Below are 27,028 nucleotides of genomic sequence, written 5' to 3'. Positions count from 1 at the left end.
CCTTTGTCGTTTTGGTGGATTGAGCAGGCTAATTGTCCAAAATATATTTGGATTTATATATTGGCCTCAATACAACTTCCCAACGAGTAGGTCTCAAAATTAACATAGACGAAGATCATGTGAAATGTCCATGTCGCACCTACTCCCATAACAATTGTAACTGCGAGATCGAATCAGAAATGAGGAGATCCGTAGGAGAATCAAAGTCACTGACATAGTCCAAATTATTGCAAAACTGAAATGGCAGTGTGACCGTGAATATGAACGACGGATAATATTTCTCCGAAATTAGCTTCACAGGCTGACGACAGTCGTGTTCGTATTGAACTCCACGAAAACGATATTTTACCGCCTTACAAGGTCTCATTAGTACACTAATGAGACCTTCAAATACAAAACTCATTCTTAGGGGAACAATTCCGTAAGGCAATGTTTTCATATTATAAAATCTATTGGAATACACTATTTAGTAGTTTTCATATCTACCCTACTAACCATTTACACTCAACACCATCGGCAAACCTGTCTAATAATTTTAAAAGTTGTGTTCTTCATTCTAAAACTACGAAGGCACATATATAATATTCAATTGATGTGATTTATTTTGTGGTTTGTTTGTGTAAAAAACATCAAGTTCAACGACTGTTTACAAACAAACACACAAATCTAACTTTGGACAGAAGGTATTAATAACAGCTGTTGATAATATATATAAAAAATAGATTCAATATCAGAACAGCTAGCAACCATGAATTAATTTTTAACCGACTTCAAAATCTGGAGGACATTCTTAATTTGATTGTATTTTTTGTAAGCTTGTTGAGGTATATTGGACCCATGTAGTATTTTCTCTGATTAACGCGAGTGTTACACATTTAAATAAAACACTTTCAAAGGATTAAAACGCGTGTAATTTTAACTGTTTTTACATAAGATTCTTGCGTAAAAGTTATATTTTTATTAAATGATCTGGAAAGGTCTTGAAACGACCGGTTAGCTAAAATAATATAATAATACTAGCTGACCAAACGTTGTATTGCCGATATTAAAATCGCGATACAAAAGTAACTGTTGATCGTAGATGGGTTAAAATTTGAAGTTGTATGTACTTTTTAATGCTGACTCATAATCAAACTAAAAATTTAAAAAAGAAAATGTAAAAAAAATTTAGTGTTTAACCTTTAACACTTCGGAGGATGAAAAATAGATGTTGTCCGATTCTCAGACCTACCCAGTACGCACTCAAAATTTCATGAGAATCGGTCAAGACGTTTCGGAGGAGTTCAAAGTTTAACACCATGACACGGGAATTTTATATATTAGATATAATGTAAAAACAGTTACAATTACACGCATTTTAATCCTTTAAAAGTGTTTTATTTAAATTGGATCCTCTTGTTAAAAAAACAGATCTGATGGAACCTACCAGTGCACTATTTATTACACCGCAATATAGTTTTGGATTCTGTTGACGGTACACAATTGTTTGCGCCGCAATTAACTATTTTTTTTTTGTAATTTTTTGTTAAGGCAATCTACAGTGCATATATATGCCTGTTGGTAATAGAGAGATACCTGTAGATAAAAGAACTGTAGTATCTGATTGGCTGATCTAATGCCAATTGTGACTCTCGCGCCGATTAACCATCAATCAATCTATCACCGGGCACCCGCATATTAGCAAAATTCATTCACCAATACGCCAGGCAGTTCCTAGAGGATTAGCGGGGGCCCCCAACAGTACAGGCTCTCCACAGAGCCTTCTCACTTCTCCTCTCTCCTCCTTCTTAACATTATATGGTATCCTACTCACACGCTAATACACAAGTCAAACGAATACATAAACAATAAAAAATACTTATTGCTTAGTCATTTTTTGTAATTTTTAAAAAATAAAAATTCTAGAATTTTATATTCGGCTTGTCGCAAACTCTAAATTACAAGTCGAAAGCTTAAAAGCTCATACAAGTCTCTTACCACTACTTAACACTTAAGCCTACTTAAAATGTATAAGGACTTGGACGAGTTCTTATCGTGAGGCCGAAGGCATTTAATGTGAATTCTTTTTTAAAATTTCCCTTTATATGCAACGCTTGTAAATTAATTTCTTACAAGAGTATAATATTCTTAGTAAAAGTTTATTTAGCAAACTAAGTACATTATTTTGTGGGTAAATCTAAAATACAATGATTTGTTAAAATTAGAACAAACGAAAACCGCAAGATTGTACATTTTTATTGTCGGTTAACAAGAGGATATGCCCAACAAATAAAATTTAAATATAATTGGCTTTTCTCTCAGAGAGCGTCTATTAATTTTTTTATAAAAATAACGAGAAGAGACGGGCAGAACGTTCAGCTGATGATAATTGATACATACTGCTCATTACAACGCAGTTCCACTCAGGATTCTTGAAAAGCCCAAAAATTCTGAGCGGCACTGGAATTGCGCTCGTCCCCCTGAGCCATATGATGTTAAGTCTCATTTGCCCAGTAATTTCACTAGCTACGGCGCCCTTCAGACCAAAACACAGTAATGTTTACACATTACTGCTTCACGGCAGAAATAGGTACCGTTGTAGTACCGATAATCTAGCCGACATCCTGTGCAAAGGAGCCTGCCACTGGCATATCAATCGTATTAACTACGTTCGCATCATTACACTACGTGTCATAAAACTCACGAAAATAAATCCGCAAAATATCTCGACATTTCGAAGTAGTTTTAAATGAATGTTATCGCGAATCTCGTTTGTTTTACAGTTTCATTTCAACCGGAAAATGGCATGTTTACAGGGAAACGCTGTGTAATGTATTAAACTTTAAAACATGTATTCGATTCAGTCGTTGATAATATTTTCGATACAATTTGTACACGTTCGGTTATTAAAGTTTCAATATAAATCTGACGCAATCATAATTGTGGAATGAATACATTCATATTCATATTCTATAATTTATTATACGATGTTAAATTTAATATGGACCGACTATATTGATTTTAGTAATCTACACAATAATGTGATAATAATTACAATATAACAGATACAAATTGTTCATTCTTTACTTAAATCATTGCTATAAATAAGCCTTTAGATAATAATTTTGAAATTGGTTTCTCTATTTCTATTTTTTTTAATTCACATTTACTAATATTTCAATTAATATAAAGAAAGACACATATTTTTTTAAAATTACAATCATATATAAGACTATTTAAAAAAACAATGGATTGTATGGTTTTATGAAAACATGGTAAAAGTGAAACTTTTTTCACATTATAGACATTTAACTAAAAAAACAAACAAAATAGCGTGGAGCACTGGCACAAATGAGTAATAGTCTATAGTCAGCTGCTGCGAACTATAGGCGCCGCCTGACCGTCACGCGACATGCAACACACAGACGAAAAAGTTTGAGACGATCTAATAAAAGTTTCACTTTAAAATTTCTCATTGTTACCCTATCTCAAAACATCGGCGTCTTCACAATCACAACATTAACCATAAAAAGTAAAATACTTAAAGTTACCAGACAATATGGAACATCTATCACTAAAGTAATAATATATCAGCCCCAAAGGTTATCCTCAGAGTATTTAGCAAACGATATCGGCGAATTTTGTTCATATTCAGATGGGCTGTTGTAATTATCGACGTCGGCTGAAAAATCGTCTGGATAATCCTCTTCAGCTTTGTCATCGTTCACGTCAACTTTAGATAAATTTAACTGCATATCAACACTAGACACTTCTTCAGTATTTGCATGAAATATTGCATCTATTGTTTCTTTATCTGTCAACTTATGAACATCACTATGCAAATCATAAGAATCGTTCTTTATTTTCGGGCTCAGGAATATAGTCATTTGTGTAGAAATTTTCTTATCGTCATCACTCTCCAATATAATAATAATAATATTAGATAAAATATAAGGATGAAAAGGGCTCAAAAGTCACCCAAACGTTAGAAGTGTACATCAAGAAGTATATATCTATAAACAGTATAAGCACGTATATGTGAGCGGGCTGCGATACATCAAAGGAGCAATTCTATGTGGCCACATTTTCCCGCTTGTCCGACTGTGTAGACTTTTATCCGCACACTTAGCTTGCGTCTGTTTTTGACGTAGCCCTTACCATTGAAATTATCTTCGATCGACTTTAACTCGCCACGTTACGTTACTCTAATTGCCAGTGACTAGAGGTCGTCGGTACCGTTAAGGGCTTCGAAATAGAATCTATATGTTCATAATGTTCATAAGCACATCGAGGAATTTGTTAGAAACTGACAATTATAATGTTATCACGAGGAACGAACATAAACTTGTTAAGCTTACTACTCGTTCAAGTTGAGTTAGTAAGTCTTTTATTGGGCGATGTATATGCTTTTATAGTATGATCCTAGAAAATGAACAAAACAACGATGTGTTACGAAATTTAAAATAATTGTTAAAAAACGTTTGTGTGGTAAAGGTTACTATAACATAAACGATTTACTTAATTATACCACACACGGAGAGTGAAGCGAACACACTCAGGCTCTTTAATTATAAATATTTATTGTACGATATTACATTGTAATCCATATTTTTTATATAAAACAAAATTCCGCTGAGTTTCTTGCGCCCGTTCTTCTCAGGTCTGAGGCAGTCTATTTTGAATGGGTGATAGTTTTTGACGTTCAATAAGTGATTTTGAATAAAAACATTTGAATTGAATCTAATATCGGCAAGAGTAACGTCGTCAACTCATGATCTATGAAGCAATGACGCCGAGTTGCGGAAAATAGTCCGCTAATATGCAAGATATAGGTTTCTTGACATCTCTATTGCCGAAGCCATATGTCAATGCCTTGATCGATCTCAGTTATGCAGATGATATGGTTTTGCTCAGCCCCTCGATCAATGGCCTTTAAAACTCTTTTCCAATTATTATGCAGCCCGACACCAACACATCTGTAATGTTAAATATACGAAAGTTATTAACAATTCATTATGATATAAAGTAATAACTCTCACTTCTGTGATTAATACACAAATAAAAATGTTTGTTTGTGTATTAATCACTGTTTAGTGAGAACGCCGTTGGACTCAAACCCGCGACCTCTCGCGTTCCGTGCAAGCGCTCTTTCCAACTGAGTCAGCCCTTCGAGTGACGTATCGTTGATAAAATATAGTATGCTTTGTTCATCTCTCAGGTTGTGGCTTCTACAACAGGATCAACTTCACAGTTGATAACCTGCTCAACTCTAATATTAGCATATTAGGAAATTGACTTGAGATGTCGCTCCTGCAAATCCTAACATTTTTTTATGATTTAAAGTGATAAACCTCACTTCTGGAATTAATACACAAATAAAATTTTAAAAACAAAATTTTATAAACGATGCGGGACTCGAACCCGCGACCTCTCGCATTCCGTGCGAGAGCTCTTTGCAACTGAATGTAAGTTATGATTTTTAAACATAGCAATACTCCTGTCCTCTATGGATCTGAAGCGTGAATGATCCGAGTGGCTGATAGGAAAAAGATTGACGTGTTTGAGATCTGGTGTTGGAGAAGAATGCTTCACATACCGTGGACGGACAAGAGAACAAGAAACTCTATCCTGGAGTAACTTTGCATTGACATTAGATTGTGCACAATCTGCTATAAAAAAATCTTGGGGTATTTTGGCCACACTGCCCAACGACTTCCCAATAATTTAGACAAGAGAAATTTAAAAATAATTTAGAGAAGAATTAGAGACCACGCGGACGATCACCCATCCGCTGGTCGGACCAGATCAAGACACTCACTGGCCTACCACTTACGATCGCAATAAGGAAGGCCGAGGACCTAGAGTGTTTCTCCGACTAAATTTAAATATAATCTGCGTTATTAATAAACGCGAAGTAAAGTTATTCTAAATTAGAATCTTTTTTTTTATCTTACCTTTGTCACTACAGAATAACATGACAGGGACAAATAATTTTAAACTTGACTAGAGATATCGGATGAGACGGTCCAAACAAAGCTTTGAATATTCATTGCCAAATAATATTAGATTTATTTATATATAAGAAAATAGAAATGAAGCAAATAGTATGGGCTATGAGTCGCAGTTCAGAGGGTAAAACATCTTAAGAAGGCTTACAAAATCATCCCTCGGTACCGTTTTACGGATATCCGCGCACACTAGCTCCCAGTTAGAAGTCTGACTTTTATTTTGTATGTGAGAATGCTGGTTATATTTTGTGACTTTACAAGTTTGCTAAGGGTGTCTATAAAATTTACGTGATAACCAATCTAACCCTCCATTCTAAATACAAAGTTCCTTTTGACAAAACTGACAAAATTAGTTATTGCATTACAATTCATTTGCCAAATATTGTTAAGTAGTTGTTCGCCAAACAATTGTATAATATTTAACAAAATTTAAGTTATTATCTGCCTTAAGCAATGTATGTTTATTCTGCAATATAATTTTCCAATAAAATTGTACCAAAAGATTATGTTGTGTTTGCAACTTACTTATACTCTTTTCCATTTCATTCGAAAAGAGTTTTATTATTGTAGATAATGTTTCAAATGGCTAAGGCTAACTACTATTATATGGCTAATACTTAAGTATCCATCCCTGCTCTATGCTAATACTATCCTTTCAATTATGTATGCATTGCGTGAAAAAACTAATGCGTCAAAGGCAAATTGAAATGGTGAAGCAAAAGTGCCAGTGTTCAAGAAACAAGTTCTAAGAGAGATATTTGATCTAATGTGAGCAACCAACGACACGGAACAACGTTTAGGGATTGTTCGTACGTCACATCGAGGTACGCAAGCGGCTGGTCATCGGACTGGTTTCGCGTTGGCCACACCAGCGACGCGCCGTGCCCAACCACCGGAGACTCGCTTGCCGCCTCTCGTCGTGTGCACACATTCGGTTGTCTCATCAGCGATAATACAGCTATTAAAGTCTATTCAATATTGAAGTGTATTTTATTTAGTCGAGACTCCCAGCATCACAACTGGAGCCTGGCATTTAACATATGATCCGGCTCGGAGGACCATGCGAAACCAGTCGGATCACGAGCCGCTTGCGTGCCTCAATATGAGGTAGGAACACGGATAAATTGTGGACACGATGCACCAATTTTTAAGTAAGTTATTATTGTAATAATTTAATTCAGACGAGGTGTCGCCCTAGAGGTTCATGTGTCACGCGGGGGTCACACAAGATCAGCATTGCAACACACTTGTGTTGAAACATATGCTGGCTCCCTTTTAAACATCACACGTTTTATATTTGTATATTTTTAAGCTGCTTCATTTTGTTATTTGTGTGTGTGTGTTGAAATAAATGCTTTTTCACTCTTTCTTTCAATTTATAAAGAATCGATCATCGTATCCTCTAAGGCGTAAAGAAATTTGGGGATAAAGGAAAAAGAGTTGAAGTCTGAATGCCTCGCTGACAGTCTCGAGAGTCTGTGCTCTCCAAATGCATCATCTACCCGACACACATTTATAATTTAAGAGCCTGAGGGTGTTCGCTTCATTTCCAGTCTGTGGTATCATTAAGTAAATCGTTTATGTTATAGTAACCTTTACCACACAAACGTTTTTTAACAATTCTTTTAAATTTCGTAACGCATTTGTATTGTAAATTTTCTAGGATCATACTATAAAAGCATATACACCCAATAAAAGACTTATTAACTCGACTTAAACGAGTAGCTAAACAAGTTTATATTTGTTCCTCGTGATAACATTATAATTGTCACAGTTTCTAACAAATTCCTGGATGTGCTTATGATCATTATGAACATATAGATTCTATTTCGAAGCCCTTAACGGTACCGACGACCTCTAGTCACTGGCAGTTAGAGCTCTGTAACGAGTTAAGGCGAAGGGTAAACATAAAACATGCAAACAAGGTGTTTTTAGACAAGTTTTGTGGTGAAAATATAGAATTTGGAGCTATGAACACTACTTTATCCTGTTACACATACCCTTAAGTCTTATTTGTAGGTTGCTAATGCTTAGTCTGTGCTCTCCAAATGCATCATCTACCCGACACACGTTGACGAAGTTGATCGTGAAGTTAAGCGTCACTCCGCTCTGAGCCCTTCAGGTGATGTAATAAAACTCACCTCTTATGAAACAAATGATTAAGGAGCTTCACTCAACACACAAAACAACACAAACAAAAGGGTTCTTAAAATCCAGTCCTCCACTCTTATTACTTTATTGGTTACCTATTTTATACACGATCAATGGAAGGAGAACAATTGTTATCGGTATCCCAAAACCTAATAAACCTAAAACCAACCTGAGTAGCTATAGGCCTATTAATTTAATTAATTCAATCGGGAAACTTTACGAAGGACTAATTCTTGCGCGTCTTAATCATTACATCGCGGAGATCAACCTGATACCCGATATATACAGTTCGGGTTTGGAATCGCTCACTCGTGGCAGGCTCACCGACTCACCGAGTACATCCTCATACGGCGTCAATTCCATGCTACCATAGCAGCCGTGTTTTTCGATTTCACAAAGGCCTTCGACAAGGTATGGCACAACGGCTTAGTATTCAAGCTGTACCAACAAGGGACTGCCAGACAGGCTCGTGCGCACCATACGAGCCTACCTTACTGATTGCACCTTCCAATATCGAGTAGAGGGCACCCTATCATCACCCCAACCCTTCAGGTCTGGCATGCCACAGGGCTCAGTCCTCTCTCCCACTCTATTCTCGCTCTTTACGAGTAACATTCCCAAGTTTCCAAGTGTCCTACTCACTCAGTACGCTGACGATACGGCACTCTACTTTGGCTCCAACCGCTCAACCTTGAGCAAGAATATAAAAATGGCAGATTGAAGTGAACCCAACCAAGAGTGCAGCGGTACTCTTCGGTGACGCGAATAGCATCAGAACTAAAAAACAATAGACCGACGATTGTTAAATTGTATGAAACACCCGGTCCGAGTCTCCTTAGGAGACGCCCCGCGACTGTTGTTACATAGTATTTGTATGTATACGGAAATGTATTTCCTCCTCTCCAAAAAAAAAATATTAAATTGCTAATTAGGATAGCAACTAGTAAAAATAATAAGCGTTAAACATTTAACGCAACAGTTATTTCATACCCCCTCCATGGTAGCGTTAAACGTTTAACGCAACCTTGTTGGAGATCATATTTGGTCAGTTGTACGTGAAAGTTTCAGTTTACGACATAATACTAAATAAATCACTAAGTAGATCAAGCTTCAGGAGTAAGGTAACTCCTTACGACGGGGCGATTGCAAAATTGAAATTTATTGATTTCTCATCCATTGGTTGTGCTTCAGTAGACATATGAGTTATAAGACTTGGTAACTAAAGAATGGTACATATGGTCTAGTTGACCAACTGATGTCAGTGTGTCGAATTTGTGTGGCGGTGTGAGCGCGCATCGTAAAATATCCTCTTAAATAATTCCCTAACGCGCCAAAAGAAGTAAAAGTAATATAATATCAAAACTTATAACAGTATTAAATTTTTTTTAACATAAATTTTATATATCTTATCATGACCCCGAACCCTACAAGAAAAAGTACGAGAATAATCTAAGTTTTTAATTAATTTATCCGTTAATCTGCTTTGCGACTGATTTTGTTTTAAGTGTCTGTTTGGAAGTGTCTAGGTCATTTAATTAACAGTGAAATAATAATTATCTTTTTTGTCCAAAAAAGTTCTTATTTCGTGACAATAAATGTTTATTATTTCAAACCTTCGTCATATATGAACCTATTTGGTAAGATTTTTAAGAGTTCTCCATTCTTGAGATGTCATTGTAACCCGGAAAATAATTTACAAAAGAATGCCAATGCCAAATGATAGTCATAAAAAGTAACATGATCTCGTTAAGTTTTAGATTTTAGATTTTAGAGAGAAAAAGGCAACTACATTTAAAACTATTCGATTTCCGATACATATATAAAATAATATTATTTTTGAATTATTCGTTTCCGGGATTTTAGGTCAATTAAAACTGCGGAAATTGAATGCACCGTAGGTAATATTTTGATTGAATATTCAAATCCGGGATGTGTATTGCAATTAACTAAGCGATGTTTGATGCTAGAATATATTTCCAAACATGTCATATACATCCCTCTCTATATGAAGGGTATTGATTTGATAATTTTCCAGTGGGAGGCTCCTTTTCACAGGATGTCGGCTAGATTATATGTACCACAACAGCGCTTTCTTCTGCCGTGAAGCAATAAAGTGTAAACATTACTGTGTTTCTGTCTGAAGGTCGCCGTAACTAGTGAAATTATTGGGCAAATGATACTTAACATCTTATGTCTCTAAGTGATGAGGGCAGTTGTAGTGCCGCTCAGAATTATTTGTGGTTTTCAAAAATCCTGACCGGAACTGTATTGTAAAGGGCAGCACGTATCAATTACTATCAGCTGAACGTCCTGTTCGCCTCGTCCCTCATTATCATAAAAAAATATGGAGTGGGAAAAAATTTAAGCAGCAAATCGCTTTAAAATTTAATTTGTGCATTTGTATATCCTCCATATTAAATTCAGTACATTTTTCTGAAACTAATTATAAATTAGCAAGTTATTGTATTTGAATCTGTAATAACCCTTTAACGTCCGTTCCCAATATTCAGTCTATCTCCGGTTGTGGCCTACTTGAGATAAAAAATCGTAACTATCGTCGAGTTTTTTGTCCCAATAAACTTATCGACGGTAACTCACCTTATCCGTACACGCGGTCTGTCAATGGGAACACATATAGGTTACCAGCGATAGAAGTTTGTATGGAAATTGCAATTCACGGGTTCAAATATAAGGCGATAAGAATGACTTATCGGGTATATTGGGACAACTTCAGATTATTGACATCTAGCTATACTGACAGTAGAAGGTAGTAATTTATCTCTATCTGCAGATAGTATATTTGGAACGGCCGTAAATGATTTTTAGTAACGTAGCATTATAAAAATATAGTAAACTAGCTGACCCGGCAGACTTCGTACTGCCTCAATCGATAAATAAAATACATACGGCCTTACAACTAAACTTGATATAAAGTTATACCTGAGAACAAACCAAGAATAGGCAAAATTTTTACTATATCGCTGACAAGCCTGTCAAAATTCAATTAGTTATTCATTTTACTATTATTTTTATTTGATTTCTGAACGATGGGGGACACATCAAAGGAAAATCAAAATTGTTGTTTTTATTTAATTCTGAATATTTTCATATTTATTTAACCTTTTAAACCTTCTCTGGACCTCCACAAACAATTCAAGATTAAGTTAAGTTCTCGAGTTTTAGCGAGACTAACGAACAGCAATTCATTTTTATATATATAGATAGATTAGCGAGTGGTCACTTAGATTAATATTCAAAATACTATGTAGCTAATTAGAAGCGTGGCTGAATGTTTACGACTTCTCAGTCAAATCAGTTACTGTAACTATAAATTCGCTTTCATTTTCTGTCTTTTTGTATATTCATTAGAGATGATCTCCTCTCTGGCATACTCTGTTACTCTATACGCAAGTAAAAAAGGCATAAAAGGCATTTATTTTCTCAAAATTGATTCTTTTACAATTCCTTTTTATATCATTTCTAATATACTAGATACTACTACCGCTTCGGAAACAAATGGCGCTCCGAGAGATAAGAAGCGGCGCAAAGAACTCTCCCAGCATTCTTTTATTGCGCTTTTTTTTAATGAAATATACCTACAATATTGTACTGTCATTGCTATTGCTATAAAATAATCATAATCTAGTCCCCGGCTGTCCGATCACTTAGATATTCAGCTGTGGAGTAATAGGATTTACGACAGAGCCATTTTTTGATACATATAATAGTATACCTATTGTATATACATTGCAAGTCTACGATTTAGTCATTTGTTTGACGTAAGTTCTTTTTTTTTCTTTTTTTTATGTAATAGGAGGACAAACATGCGTACGGGTCACCTGGTGTTAAGTGATCACCGCCGCCCATTCTCTTGCAACACCAAAGGAATCACAAGAGCGTTGCCGGCCTTTAAGGAAGGTGTACGCGCTTTTTTTGAAGGTACCCATGTCGTATTGTCCCGGAAACACCGCACAAGAAAGCTCATTCCACAGCTGTGTAGTACGTGGAAGAAAGCTCCTTGAAAACCGCACTGTGGAGGACCACCACACATCCAAATGGTGGGGATGATATCCTAACTTGTGGCATGTCATGCGAAGGTGGAATTCGGCCTCAGATTCTTCAAGATCTTTCACGCGTTTGGGGTCTAGATCGCCCCAACAAACAATCCAAGCGATCCAGCCATTAACAGAGTACTGGATTGACAATTCGAGTATTTCTACGAGGCGTTACACGATGATATGATTTCAGCAGATACTCAGATACACCAGACTAGAGATTAATGGCCTTAATACATTGCTGTCACTGTTTAATGACAAGATCTTATCTATCCATAGTTATGTCCTATAAAGTTATAGTCCAATGCTATCTGTCAATAGGTTACTGAAATGTAAGTAAGCATAAAAGGATAGATTTGTCTACCTCTAGTAAGTTAAACTAAGGTACTTACTTAGGTTATAGAAAACGGCCGTATAACATTACGCAATACGTTGCGAGCAACTTTTTTTCGTGTTTCAAGTAAATTAATAAAGGTTACACCACATATTAATGAATTACCCTCATATAACATAAAAAAAAATAGTGGGTACAAAGAACACATTTTTTTATGGAAAAGGAGGACAAATGAGCGTACGGGTCACCTGGTGTTCAGTGATCACCGCCGCCCACATTCTCTTGCAATACCAAAGGAATCAGGAGCGTTGCTAGCCATTAAGGAAGGTGTATGCACTTTTTTTGAAGGTACCCATGTCGTATCGCTCCGGAAACACCGCACAAGGAAGTTCATTCCACAGTTTTGTAGAACGTGGAAGAAAGCTCCTTGAAAACCGCACTGTGGATGGTGGGGATGATATCCTAACTTGTGGCGTGTCGTACGAAGGTGGAATTCGGCGGCAGGAATCAGGTGAAACAGTTATTCGGAACACTCCCCGTGTTAAATGCGGTAGATGACACACAATGAAGCGATGTCTCTACGCAACGCAAAGTGATCCAGCCGTTCACAGAGCACTGGGTCCCCGACAATTCGAGCTGCTCTGCGTTGCATGCGGTCGAATGGATCGAGCTGATACTGGGGTGCGCCAGACCACAGATGACAGCAATACTCTATATGTGGCCGGACCTGCGCTTTGTACAGCGCTACACATGTCAGAAGTGAAACTTCTTTGGCAAACAAATTTTTAAATCTCATTTATATTTATACTTATCTGTTCTCTAAATCTACTGTTTTTTGATAATATACGAAATTATTACTTATTTTTTTATTTCTTGTAATTAAAGTAGAACATCTTCTCTACTAGCGTTGTATCGTTCAGGTTTAGCGCGCGGTGTTCTACTTACAGACTAGCGGCGCTATGTGCTTCATACTACGTTCGCCCTTTCTCACTCACTCTCAATCGGTCTTAATCGCTCTCTCCCTCTCCTTACACAAAAACGTCACACATTTTCGTGTCACTAATGATTATTATTGCGTTTCATCCGTAAAAAATTTACCCTCATGCACGTTTAAAGCAGTTTCACTTAAAAAATACGTTTGAAAAACGTACTAGTCCTCTTCTAAAGCTATTTATGCATAATAATACATGGCAATAGAATAGAAATAAATAATAAAACTAAGAAAAGCGGAACAAATATAATATTCTCTGTGATTAAACTTTATGAAACATTTTTTAATTAAAAAGGGCAACGTTGTGGTATAATCCTTTTAATGGTGATCCTTTGAAACAGGCCAAACGCTGCTCTGGTAAGAAAACTCCTTCTAGACGCCTGTAAAAAGCTATTAGCGGAAAGTATTAATTAAATCAAAGAAATGCATTAAACAAACAGCAATGCATTAATTGTATTATATTGTTCTGTAATTGTTACATGGAATCATTAAAATCAAAATTTAAAGAAATAAACAATTTAACTGATGCCTCTCAACATATTCTTGATAATGTTTTGTATGTACATAGGCATATAAGTGGTTTTTCTTGAATTTGTCATGATCATAATTTAAACTACTACCTGGCTAAGTTTAGTTTGTAATTCTTTTCTGGGGCGATGCATATGCTTTTACAACAAGATCGCAGAAATTGTTCAAAACAAAATGTATTACGAAATTCAAAAGAATATTCAAACGACGTTTATGTGGTAAAGGTTATATTAATATAAATGACTTTCCTAATATTAACACATATCGGGCATGAAGCGACCGCCCTCAGGCTATACACACTTTAAATTTGATTGTATCGAAATGTTCTTTCCAAAAAGCAGTCCGCTTTGTTCTTCCGACCCATTTTTCTCAGGTCTGAGGAATAGATTTCCGAATTGGTAGTAGTTTTTGACTTTCAATAAGTGATTTCAAATCCAATTTTGAGTAACAAAAGGAATTTGGTAAAATGATTCTCATGAGATTACAAATAAATCAACAACATTTTTTTAGCAACTATCTGTCCACGACCTATGTCGCTGTTAAAGCCTTTATACCTGACAGCACAGAAGAGGTTTTTAGTCGGTAGGGGGTGTTTACACCCGAGACCGACATATGGGCCCCGTTTCGGAGTCTTCAATACGTAAATGTATTTTTCTCTTCTACAAAAAAATAGCCACTATTAGTGTAACTAAATGTTCGTAGAAGATATTGTACACTAAACTTAACTAAGAGTTTCTTGCGCCGCTTCTCTCTCAGAGCACCATTTGTTTTCGAAGTGGTATGGTATAGGAGCTCCTGTTTCCGCAATTAGACCACTAGCATGGGTCCATTTTGCGTGCAGTAATGGCCAGTTACTCCAACCAGCCCAGCTCCTTCCAGAAGTTCAGAACATTCCTGGGGTGTTCGCAGAATTCCTAGAGTGACCTCGTATTGGTTAAGGTTTTTGCCCGTTGGTTGGCCTCCCCCGCACATTCCAGGATTACGTGAGCGACCGTTTCGTGTTCGGCCAGACAGCCTCTGCACTTAGGACTGTCCGTTACGCCGATTGTGAAAAGGTGTTTGTTTAGTGATGTGTGACCCGTTAGGGTGCCCACCATTATACGGATGTCATGTCTGTTGAGGCTGATAAGTCTGCGTGTCAGTTTGGGCGACAGTGCAGGTATCGCCTCCTTCGACTGTCTACAGCTTGAGAGATTCATCCATCGGGTGTTGTGCAGGTCGTTGGTGAGAGAGCGTATCCATGAGCGCATTTGGCTGAAGGGCAGTGGCAGAAGTGGCAATGGACCAGTTACTATATTTGCCGATGCCCGCCTTGCAAGCTCATCCACTGCATCATTTCCAAACGAACCGCTATGTCCCTTGATCCATTGCAGAGTGGTAGTAGTATCTAGTATATTAGAAATCTAGAATATTTTTTAATGTCAGTATCCTGTCAAAGTTACCAGCCGTCTTGTCATTCAATAACCGTTCTTATTCAGCAGATAATCTTGCAACTTAAAATATTTTACGTACAATATTTCTATGAATATAATTAGCTAGTTATTATCCTATTGAATTATTGTTTAGTGCAATGAAAACCTATAATAGTTGTCGTCCGTATTTTATAATAAAGTATTGTATTTTATTTCAGGTAATTGTATTCTATACTATATGAGAACAATGGAGAACATGAAAATACAGCTATACAGCATGGACGAGTAAAAAAAGAAGACTCCGCGCCGTGATATTAGCAAGTGAAGCACCGTTATGCTAGTGTGTGTGCGGTTACGGGGGATACTAGTTACACAATTTTTTCTCCCTTAAATAATCATATATGGCCACAAATACGTATACAGTATCGTTTTTACACTTTCTCAACACGCACGACGGCATTTTTAAAATATTTTATTAAGACGCAAACTGATCTGTCTCAGATGATTCTCATAATGGCCGCATATCGGCCTGTAGTAGTGTAAGTGTGTGCGTGGGGCTATGTATTTACTCGTTTACCGGCTTGTTTTGGTGCTTCACTGTTATGTAAGGTGACACGGAGTTTTTCTTTTTTTACTCGTCCGTGTGTGTTGTATGATTTGATTACTAAGGGATTTTGGAAAAGTCTAGTCGTAAATATATTTTCAAAAACTAAATTTTACGATTGGTACTGAATCGATGTTGCCACAAGCCAGCGGCGAATCACTTAAGTACTCATTTATAAAATTTTCTGAACGCAACCTAACCTCAAACAACAACAATGTGATTGTCATTGTCACAATTCCTTACTTGTTTTTTGCGAAGCGGTTTGGGCAAGAATGCTCCTCCTACACACACACACACACAAAATGTAATTTCGATAGTAAAACGTGATCCGTTAAAAGATAAGATCCGATAAAGTGTTAATAGATTACTAATGTAAACAGTTACAATACTACCTTCATCATCTAATGATAAATATAGTCTACTGTCTCAAATCAGAAATGAGAAGATCCGTAGGAGAACCAAAATCACTTACATAGCCCAAATGATTGCGAAACTGAAGTGGCAGAGGGCAGGGTATATAGTTCGACGGATAGATGGCCGTTGGGGCAGTAAGGTCCTCGAATGGCGACCACGTACCGGAAGACGCAGTGTTGGTTAGGCTCCCCACAAGATTGGATGAGGGCAGCGCAGGACCGATCGTCGTGGAGATTTTTAGTAAAGGTCTCCCACCTTTGTCCGGCAGTAGACGTGATCCGGCTGATGATTATTATATTAATATATAATTATTTATTATTAAAATATAATAATTATCATTAGTATTAATATATTCAAAATAATATTTATAGTAAACGTTAAAGTATACAAAAGCAACAACTTTAACATAAATAAAGTACTCGAATGCTTGGCCAATATTGTTATTTTTAACGACATATTTCTTGAATAAAAGTTCCATTGATGTCCAAACATAGGGGAACCAACAAAGCTTTACGGAGGGTCCCAAAAAAGACGAAAATATTAAAACTTTGTACTATAACATCCATTACGTTATTGTGGAGAAGTTTTTATTTTTTTGGGGATACTGCTGTAAAACGTGAAAAGATAGCCACGAAAGTTATATGGGTTCTTTAGTGCGTTATTCTAATAAAAGGCATAAAAGGCATTTATTTTCTCAAAATTGATTCCTTTAGAATTCTTTTTGATATCATTTCTAATATACCAGATACTACAACCGCTACGGAAACAAATGGCGCTCTGATTGAGAAGAAGCGGCGCAAGAAACTCTCTCGGCATTCTTTTTTTGCGCTCTTTTTAATGAAATATATAATATTGTACTGTCATTGCTATTGCTACAAAATAATAATAATCTAGTCCCAGGCTGTCGGATCATTTAGATATTCAGCTGTGGAATAGTAGGACTTACGACAGAGCCATTTTTTAATAAAACATATAAATTTATTAAAAGATAATGCCTGAAGAGTGGCTGGGACTTTATTATAAAATTTAATTAATTATTAAAAAATAATTGCTACAAAAGAAATGTTAGTCAATATATTTACTTTAAAAGTTAATTTAGGTAAGCCATGCCGTAGTTCTCATTTATTTCACTATAATAGGGAAAATCCAGTGGGAGGCTCCTTTGCACAGGTAGCCGGCTAGATTATGGGTACCACAACGGCGCCTGTTTCTGCCGTGAAGCAGTTATGTGTAAACATTACTGTGTTTCGGTCTGAAAGGCGCCGTAGCTAAATATAATATAAGATAAATGAAATTACTGGGCAAATGAGACGTAACATCTTATGTCTCAAGGTGACGAGCGCAATTGTAGTGCTATCAGCTGAACGTCCTGCTCGTCTCGTCCCTTATTTTCATAAAAAAAAGAAAATATGATATACCTTATATTTTAATACGTAAGGATCCATCCTGACTTTGTGTTTATATGATGATACCTTACCGCCTTGCTCGTTTCTTCATTAATACTAAAAAAAACGGTGAAAATTTGATCAAGGCGAGGTTTATTATCATCATCAGCTGGAAGACGTCCACTGCTGGAGAAAGGCCTACCCCAAAGATCTCCTCAACGATCGGTCCTGCACTGCCCTCAACCAACGTATTCCGGCGATCTTGACCAGATCTTTGGTCCATCTTGTGGGGGGCTTACGAGACGAGTAGGACGTTGAGTTGATGGTAATTGATACGGTCTGCCCATTACAATGCAGTATCGCTCAGGATTATTGAAAAACCCAAAAATTCTGAGCGCCCTTCAGACCGAAACACAATACCGCTTACACATTACTGCTTCAAGGCAGAAATAGGCGCTGTTGTGCTACCCAAAATCTAGCTGGCATCCTGTGCAAAGGAGCCTCCCACTGCTAATTTCTAATCAAGAATAATGTGTTACTTATTCGATGATTATAACGTAGAACATCGCTAAAGGAACCGGATAATATCAATTTTATGTATCAGTTTGTCAAATTTGTTTTTCGGACTCTCTCCAAATTGTTACCAAGATCTCATTCCAACGCGCTCTCTTTGTTATTAAAATTCAACGAATAAAAAGAGACATTAGACACAAAAAGCATTCTTTCCTAATACTTAATAAAAATATACTAATTGTTCAATACCGCTCTTAATAGTGATTTTCATTATTATAACACTAGAAATAAGGGATTGCTTGTAACTAATTCTTGTAGGCTTCATAAGATCCATAATGGCTTTAAGGGTAAAGGTATACACTTTTATAATAAATTTCCACTGTTCAGGCATTTTCTATAATTAAATTTAATTGTTTTATTAAAAAATGGCTCCGTCGTAAATCCTATTAGTCCACAGCAGCTGAATATCTAAGTGATCGGACAGCCTGGGACTAGATATTGATAATTTTATAGCAATAGCAGTACAATATTGTATATTTTTATAAAAAAGAGCGCAAAAAAAGAATGCTGGAAGAGTTTCTTGCGCCGCTTCTTCTCTCTCAGAGCGCCATTTGTTTCCGAAGCGGTAGTAGCATCTAGTATATTAGAAATGACATCAAAAAGAATTCGAAAGGAATCAATTTTGAGAAAATGAATTTCTTTAATGGATTTCAGCGTTATCATAAAATAATATTAAAACAAAATAAAACGGTAAGTAAACGTTCTTAAATCACAAAACGTCTTTCCTGTTACGACAAAGCATCTCGAAACCAAATATATTCAAAGTCCAGCTTTCACCATTACATTATTGAACCCTAAAGGCACTCATGAAATTGAATAGGCTCTGTTTTCGTCAGATAAGTAGAGAGTTCGTTTAGCCGAGGTTATGCATCAGTAGGAATTTCAAATTGTGTGTTTGCTGACTTGGGATGGGCTTCGGACCCCGATTGGGGTGAATACGTTATTGTACAGAAAATGAAATGGATTTGTCGTTATATCGTTTTGCAGATTTGTGTTCGAAGACAGATTTTATTTACAAATAAAACAATAATATTCATCTATAATAACTTTTTTTAATTTGATAGGTAGATTCACCAGGTAATGTACAGGCTATTAAGTATTAAGGTAGACACAAGCTCAGGTAGCCTTAAAAATTATTCTTCTTCCTCATAGACCTTTTTCCCATTTACTTTGGGTCGGCCTTCCTTGTCATTTTCTTTCATTGGGCACGGTTTTGCGCCAAGTCTTTTTGGACCGTCGTCAACCAGGTGGTCTTCCATACGCTTCGTTATTGGCATGTCTAGGGCCAGCTTCACCATATCACATATGATCGCCTGGGTGCCTTTGAATGTAACCAAACCACCTTAAGCGTTTCTCTTTGAACTTGTTGACTATTGGGGCAACTTTAAAACTTTTTCTGATGTACATGTGTCATTTCAGATTTTGTCTAGAAGTGTGACATCCGCACACCAGCGTATCATGTGCAGTTTATTTAGGTGGTGCTTGATAGTCGCCCAATACTCTTATCCGTACAAAACAGGTAGGTACCCTCATTTTTTTTGTAAAATAAAAAGCGCTCCAGATGCAGCGCCAGTATAATGGTTACTGAAATGTTCTCCAAAGATACTGATCCCTTGGACATCTAAAAATACAGGGAGAAATATTGTGAGATTTATAATAGAATTATTTAGTTGAGTGCTGCGTAAGAAGGCGTATTTCGTGAGCTTAAAATCTGCAAGTATTTTCGTTTTGATTCCAATCACACCGAGGTGCCTATTAAGACGACATTTAGTATCTTGTGAAGTATGCATAGGTTTTTCCTGTTTTTGATTGGGCTTTATTCGCTTTTTTACTGTTGAATACCTTAATCAGTGCTTTGAAATCACTGACCTCTACTATATACCACTAGACTGGCGGCTGTCAAAGTGCTTTTGTGCCTGTTTGACATTCCCCATTTTGGCGTGGTTGGCCATGTAGCGAGAGTCTGCAGGACTAAAACTAGTGATGAAAACCTCAGCAAACATCGATAGATGGAGGGAAACTATTTACAAAAAAATTGTATAGTTTGTTAAGTTGTTTCTTGAAGTATAAATAACACGGAAAACGAACGAACTTAATTCAAAATGCAAAAATCCTTCATAATATTGTACCTATGTTACTTCGCAGCCATTTGTATTATACGTCATAATTAGTTCTCTGGACGCTCGCGAGTGGCGGTTCAAATAGGCACAAAAAATTTGCTGTCAAACATATGGAACAGCCTCTCCAGTGATATTTATACAGGTCAGTATTTGAAATGGCTTAAACATATTTGAGTTACTCCACTAATGTTGGTAAATACTAAGAGCTTTGTGCAAGCTTTCCAATATCTCCCTACAAGAAGTCGACTTACACCCGACGCTATTAATATTTAACTGTTCAATATCAAGCATTATTAAAATATTATAATATCACACGAGAACTCCTCACAACGTTCCCCAACGTACGTACAACATAAGCAAGGTCTATCAAAACCCGAGTCCTATAAAGTGCGAAGTTTGATGGAATTTTTAATATTCCGTCCATCGGGTAACATTGTACACACGCACAATATGGCGACGTCCCGAAGCCATTGTATTCGCGATATTGATATGGTGGCAATTTGTTCACTGGACTTGCTCTAAGTCATATTTTTCTTGTTTTGTGTGACGTAAAATATGAGGCATACTGTCACCAATCGTATTTGTCGCTAATTTAATACACTTACTCAAAATAATCAGCAACTCAATTTATTTAATTCCACGTCAACCTGCTTTCGTCTTAATGTCATTTCTAACTGGCATCCAATACAAAGGAGCCTCCCACTGGTTTCTTTAAATGGACGGTCTACAAACAGCAGCTGCTATGCTGTATCCTCTTCTATCCCATGGGATGGTTGGTTAGGACCTCTCTGTCGCACATCTTCACTCGCAGCAATATTTCACTTTCAAAATTCAACAACTGGAATTCAGGACTCATTTTTTGCAGACAATCTTATACCACCGTGTTCGTAATGAAATAGTCTTTATTTTCATCAATTCAATAACGAGACCGATACAAGTTGCTAGTATCGATTTACCTGTTTATACCAGGCTAGCCGAGAGTTGTACAGGATAACAATGGGCAATCTAACGTTTGCATATTCTATGGGCTTCATACTTTCGATGGGTATGGAATTTGTCTATAAACCAAACCAGTTACATGTTAATTTTAAATTATTAATTAATCATATCCTATACTGAAATTTTTTAAACAACCCATAAGCAATATATTAAATGACATATTAAATTGAATATAAAATACGCTTCATCTATTAACCAGCTTGGTGCTTGGTGTGTTGTGGTCGTTTTTTATCGGGATTATTATTCCCAGGTATAATTTTATATCAAGTTTGTTTATAAGGTTGAAGTAAAAGTCAAAGTAAAAGAAATCTATATTCACTGTAAAACGTTATAGGTTACTAGCTAACCCGACAGACGTTGTTCTGTTCATAATAAAAAAAAACTCTTGCGGATGGAATTTTGGAAAATCCGTGCTTAGCTGACCTCTACTCGGTGAAAAGAATATTCCTACTAAATTTCAAGTCTTTAGCTCTAATGGTTCCAGAGATGTCGTGATGAGTGACTATATTCGTGGAAATCTCTTATTTATAGGTTATTTAGTGGAAGTCACAATGAAGTACAAAAGTTACAATAGTTTTAGTATTCAAATCAGTATAACAGTATTCATTTACAAAATTTAGAACATTAATTCCAACTATCTTTATCATTCAAATATTCTTTCACATTATAAATAAATAAATAAATAATAAATAAATTCTTTATTTTGCTAGAAAACATGTAACAATGGGTGTAAGTAGTTTTAATGTATCAATGTTATCGGCCATTTCTGGCATGCAAAATTATTATTAACAAAATTCTAGTTATTATTATAATTGATTAACAAACTCTATATTTTAAGCACTTAGGTTAATTTAAATTATCATTATTATTTTAAATGTCATTATTTAAAGACTAGAATTAATATATATTTTAAAGTCAATTTAATTTAACCTAATGTGTCAATATTTCATTTATGGAATAAAAACATTTATCTATAAGCCATGTAAAAAGATCCTTTTTAAATCGTTGGACAGGTAATACGCGTAAGCTTGGAGGGAGTTTATTAAATATTTTTATACACATGACATAGCTACATTTTCCGTAGGATGCATTATGAAATTTGTGTGCAATCACCAGTCTGTCACCGTTTCTTGTATTTCTCGGATAAATATCTCTTGCTTTTGTAAATAAATGGTCATGTTGTTTGACAAAGATACATATTTCGTATATATACATACAGGGAAATGGAAGAATACGTAATTCTTTAAACAGTGGTTCACACGAATCTAAGTAAAAAGCTCCTGTCATAGCTCTTAAGCATCTCTTTTGGGCTATGAAAGCCCTATTAGCCTCGCTAGAGTTTCCCCACAAGATTAGTCCATATCGAAGTACTGATGCGACATAACCATGATAACCTGCCAGGACTGTACTTTGTAAAGCCGTTTTACGCAATCTATATAACACATAAACATATCTATCAATTTTTGGCATACCATGTCTACATGCTCTTTCCATTTTAGATTTTTATCTAGAAGTACTCCTAAAAATTTAACATGCAAAGCTTCTTCTATTTGGGTATTTGTATAATTTATCTTAAGGCTATAGTTATTAGAGCGGTTACTTAAACTAAATTGCATAAATGAGGTTTTTTTAATATTAACTTGAAGATTATTATCCTCTAGCCAATTTACCACTGTATTAATTTCATTATTAATTTCACTTTCATAAATATCAATCTCATTTTTATTATTACATGTCATAATTATTGATATATCATCGGCAAATAAATAACAGTCATTTTTTGTCACACTAGGCAGGTCATTAATATAAATTAAAAATAATAATGGTCCAAGGACGCTTCCTTGCGGAACACCAAATCTATTTAATTTAAAGTTTGATTGTTGGGCAATTATGGTAGCCTTTTCGTCGATAGAATTGATCTCCACACATTGCTTACGGTCTTTTAAGTAGGACTCCATCCAGTTAAGAGCTGGTCCTCTAACGCCATTTTGCTCCAACTTATCCAACAAGATGGTGTGTGATACGAAGTCAAAAGCCTTGCTCATATCAAAAAATATTACACACGTTGGTTTTTTTGAATCTATAATAGTATAATAGGCCTTAGATGTTAATTTCTTTTTTAAGATACAATTAATTTTTTAATAGGTAATATTTTAATATCACTTGGGAGTTTATTATAAAATATAACACAATCCATTTTAAAAGATTTAGCAATTTTACCGAGCCTAGTAGATGGAATTTATGGTATATTTAGTGAAATAACTGGTGTAACGTAACGTCTTATTCTTAAAGTGACTATTTGACGATTCTCATAAAAAATTAAACGTGACCAGTATTTTATATATCTTGTTTTAAAAGTATAATTAATTTAATAAAGACTTTAACATAGACATCCTATTAACAGATAATCTCTGTTTGTTTCGTGTAAATACCAATTAACAAGGTGCACCCGCTACGAGAAATGAACACAACAGAATATTTCCATTTGAGCTTACTACTGGGAAACTGAATCGAATTTATCATGCAATGCTACTCATTCAATTAAGTAATAGACTCGTAGCACCGCTCTAGGTTCAATATGATATCATCTAAATATATCTGAAATTCTGTAAACTGTTCGCTTGTTCAAAATCCCCATGCTCCTAAACTTCTTTACCGATCACTTTTTTTTTTAAAATAACAATCTATATATTAAATGAAAATGGTCTTTGTTTGAGGCTCAATCACGCCTAAACCACTGATCGTATCGACATGAAACTACCAGCATTCGATGCGAAATTTATCCTAGATGGTTTATTTTTCGAATTTCATTTCTTTATTCTATAAGAACCTAGTGTATTCATATAAGAGAATATTTGTACTAATCTGTATACAAATGTTCGCCATTTCAAAATCGCATTTCTCCTAAAGTTTTTTAGCGGATCATTTTGAAATTCTAAAACAACTTTGAATTCTAATAGGAGCATGTTTGTACTAATCTATATTATATATCTCGGAGATTTGTTTGGATTTAAAATCGGGCGTCACGGTGTTGGTATCCTCCATGTTGTTTTAAGTCGATCAGTGCGCACAACCGGCGCGGGCGCTAGCTTGAAGACGAATGCGACTTCTCAATGAGCGCTCTACTGATGGACAACAATAACTAACTTCAATCACGTCACCGACAGTAACGTTCACTGTGACAACTCCAAACACACTTTGAAAGATGACGTTCGCCATCAGTTCAGCCCAATACGCAGAGTAGAATATAATCATACAGGCCATATTACTTTTATATTCTAATTCTCCGACATATATAAATCTAATAATCTCTATTTATATTCAAACAAAACAAATCTTATAACTAACTGACCAGACAGACGTTGTTCTGTACATAATAAATAAAATACCGTTTTTGATGAATTTGTCAATAATTTTTAATTGTAACATAATAATATGCTCCTTGTTGTTATAATGAAATTGTTTCACAGCAGAACTGTCAAACCGTGCGTCAATAAATTCTCTCATAGAAATTATGTATGGACACATCAAAGGAAAAACAAATTTGTTGTTTTTATTTAATTTAGCAGCATTCCTATTTATTCACCTTTTAAACCTTCTCTGGACTGTCAAACCGCGCGTCAAAAATACTCTCACAGAAAATATGTCCAAACAAAACAAATATTGGAAATAAAAATAATTATGGGTCCCAAATCGAAATAAAAACTATCCTATCTCTTAAGTTGGACTAAACTGCACTCCATGAAGTAATCCCCATTGAAATCCGTTCATTAGTTTAGGAGTCCATTGAGGACAAACATTGTGACACGAGATTTATATATATTAAGATTTACAGTACTACGACTACATAAAATTAAAACTATCATTACGTGGAAGCGTACCAAGAATACTGGCAGCATTACCGCGTTGGATAGCAAGGCTGATCCTTTGACCGAAATAGCTGCCAGCGCTTGGGTTTCCAGTAGCCTTATTGAGTCGCGAAGATAGTATTTTGAACATTCTCCGCGCCTCTGGGCCCCACGGGCCAAGTGTCTCGACACCAAACGACACAAAGATGTATGACTGACTGAGACCAACATATTTGCGACGCTTGCTGTCTTCGGCAGTCGAAGCAGCAGCTGCAGCACCAACTGACATAACTTGGACATGAGACGGAGCCAGAGTGTTGACGCAAGTAGCGTCCCACACCAGCAGCCTTCCCGGTGCCCAAGCCGCCAGCGTCATTTCATCAGGAAGCTTGCCATCGCGGCCGGTAATACCATTTAGCTCTAAAACAACTGGTATATTAAGAGCGGCAAATGCCCTGCAGATGACTTCATTAATGCTGGCGTGACGACTGATACGGCCTGCCGATTTTAGGCAGGATAACAAGTGACGTCCAAAAACATCTACCTGAACGCCACATCTACATTGATGTGGTTCATTTAGTTTTATACCTAGCCGGAGTGATACGCATATTGACAATGTCATATTGTCAAGTAGCGTTCCAATCGGCGCCGAAGACAAGGCTTGTAACCAAAAGCCCGACTCATTTTGTGTCACAGCCAAAAGACGAGCACGCTCTGTTATGTTAGTAGATGAGATCAAAAGATCATCAAAGGCTGACTTACAAAGAAGTGCGTCCCGTGCTTTTTGATACATTTCAAATCGCTATTCCAAAACTAACATCTCTCATTAATAGATCTCCCAATATAGGATCAAAGTAAAGTGAGAACGGACTTAGCGATAAATTTCATAAAACTTAAAAGAAATAAATAAATATATTTGTTATATATATTTTAAGTAAGAGGAAATATTTAAAGTGGGGAAAGCAGCAAATGAATGGATAAGTGCAAGTCGAGCTGTCTAACGAAGGATTCCATGCCATCATAGAACATACTTCGTACCTTTTATAGATTTATAAAAGAAACCTTTTTACACGTTTTTTATTAGCTTCACCTGTATGTATATTTGTCCCATATATTGCCCCAACGGCCACCTATCCATGGAACTATGTGCCCTGCCCACTGCCACTTCAGTTTCGCAATCATTAATAATGAATCAATAGTAATACATATTCTGTTAAAATTTCATCTGGCTAATTTATGAGATAAACCTACTGACAGTCAGATGATTCTTAGGAATAGGGTACAAGTAGGATCGAAGTAGTATCAATGAGTCGTAAATACAAGACTGATAAATTAATTATACACCTGATATAGTGTTAATTGAAATAGGTAATGTCTGAAACTACAGGTGGCTCGAAAAGATCAATGGTTTATATTTACACTCACAGCTGGATTTTGAAGCGACAATAGCGTTCATTCAGGTTTAGCCAATAAACTTGTCTAATTAATACTAAGAAATAAGGATGGTTTTCCATACAAACTTTGAAGCTTTATAACTTTTGTATGGACAAGCGTTAATTAGTTTTCCATTGCAGCAAGTCTTACATAGGTTCTGATTGAGTTGTTTATATTTTTGGAGACGGTTAAA

The 27,028-nt window shown here is 35.9% G+C and overlaps 1 protein-coding gene across 2 annotated transcripts in view; it reads left to right on the top strand.

The window, feature by feature from the left end:
* LOC126974376 (delta-1-pyrroline-5-carboxylate synthase) overlaps positions 1 to 27,028 on the top strand; it is a 649,376-nt gene that overhangs the window by 185,163 nt on the left and 437,185 nt on the right. The window contains exon 11 of one of the 2 annotated variants that reach the window (XR_007731515.1): positions 11,316 to 11,336. The exons of the other annotated variant lie outside the window; for it this stretch is intronic. The gene's annotated coding sequence lies outside the window, so the exon portion shown is untranslated. Of the gene's footprint in view, positions 1 to 11,315; positions 11,337 to 27,028 lie in introns of those variants that run through there. 2 annotated transcript variants of the gene reach the window in all.

Source organism: Leptidea sinapis, chromosome 32 (genome assembly GCF_905404315.1).
Source record: "Leptidea sinapis chromosome 32, ilLepSina1.1, whole genome shotgun sequence".
Classification (NCBI taxonomy): domain Eukaryota; kingdom Metazoa; phylum Arthropoda; class Insecta; order Lepidoptera; family Pieridae; genus Leptidea; species Leptidea sinapis.
This window is presented reverse-complemented; position numbering and strand designations above follow the sequence as displayed.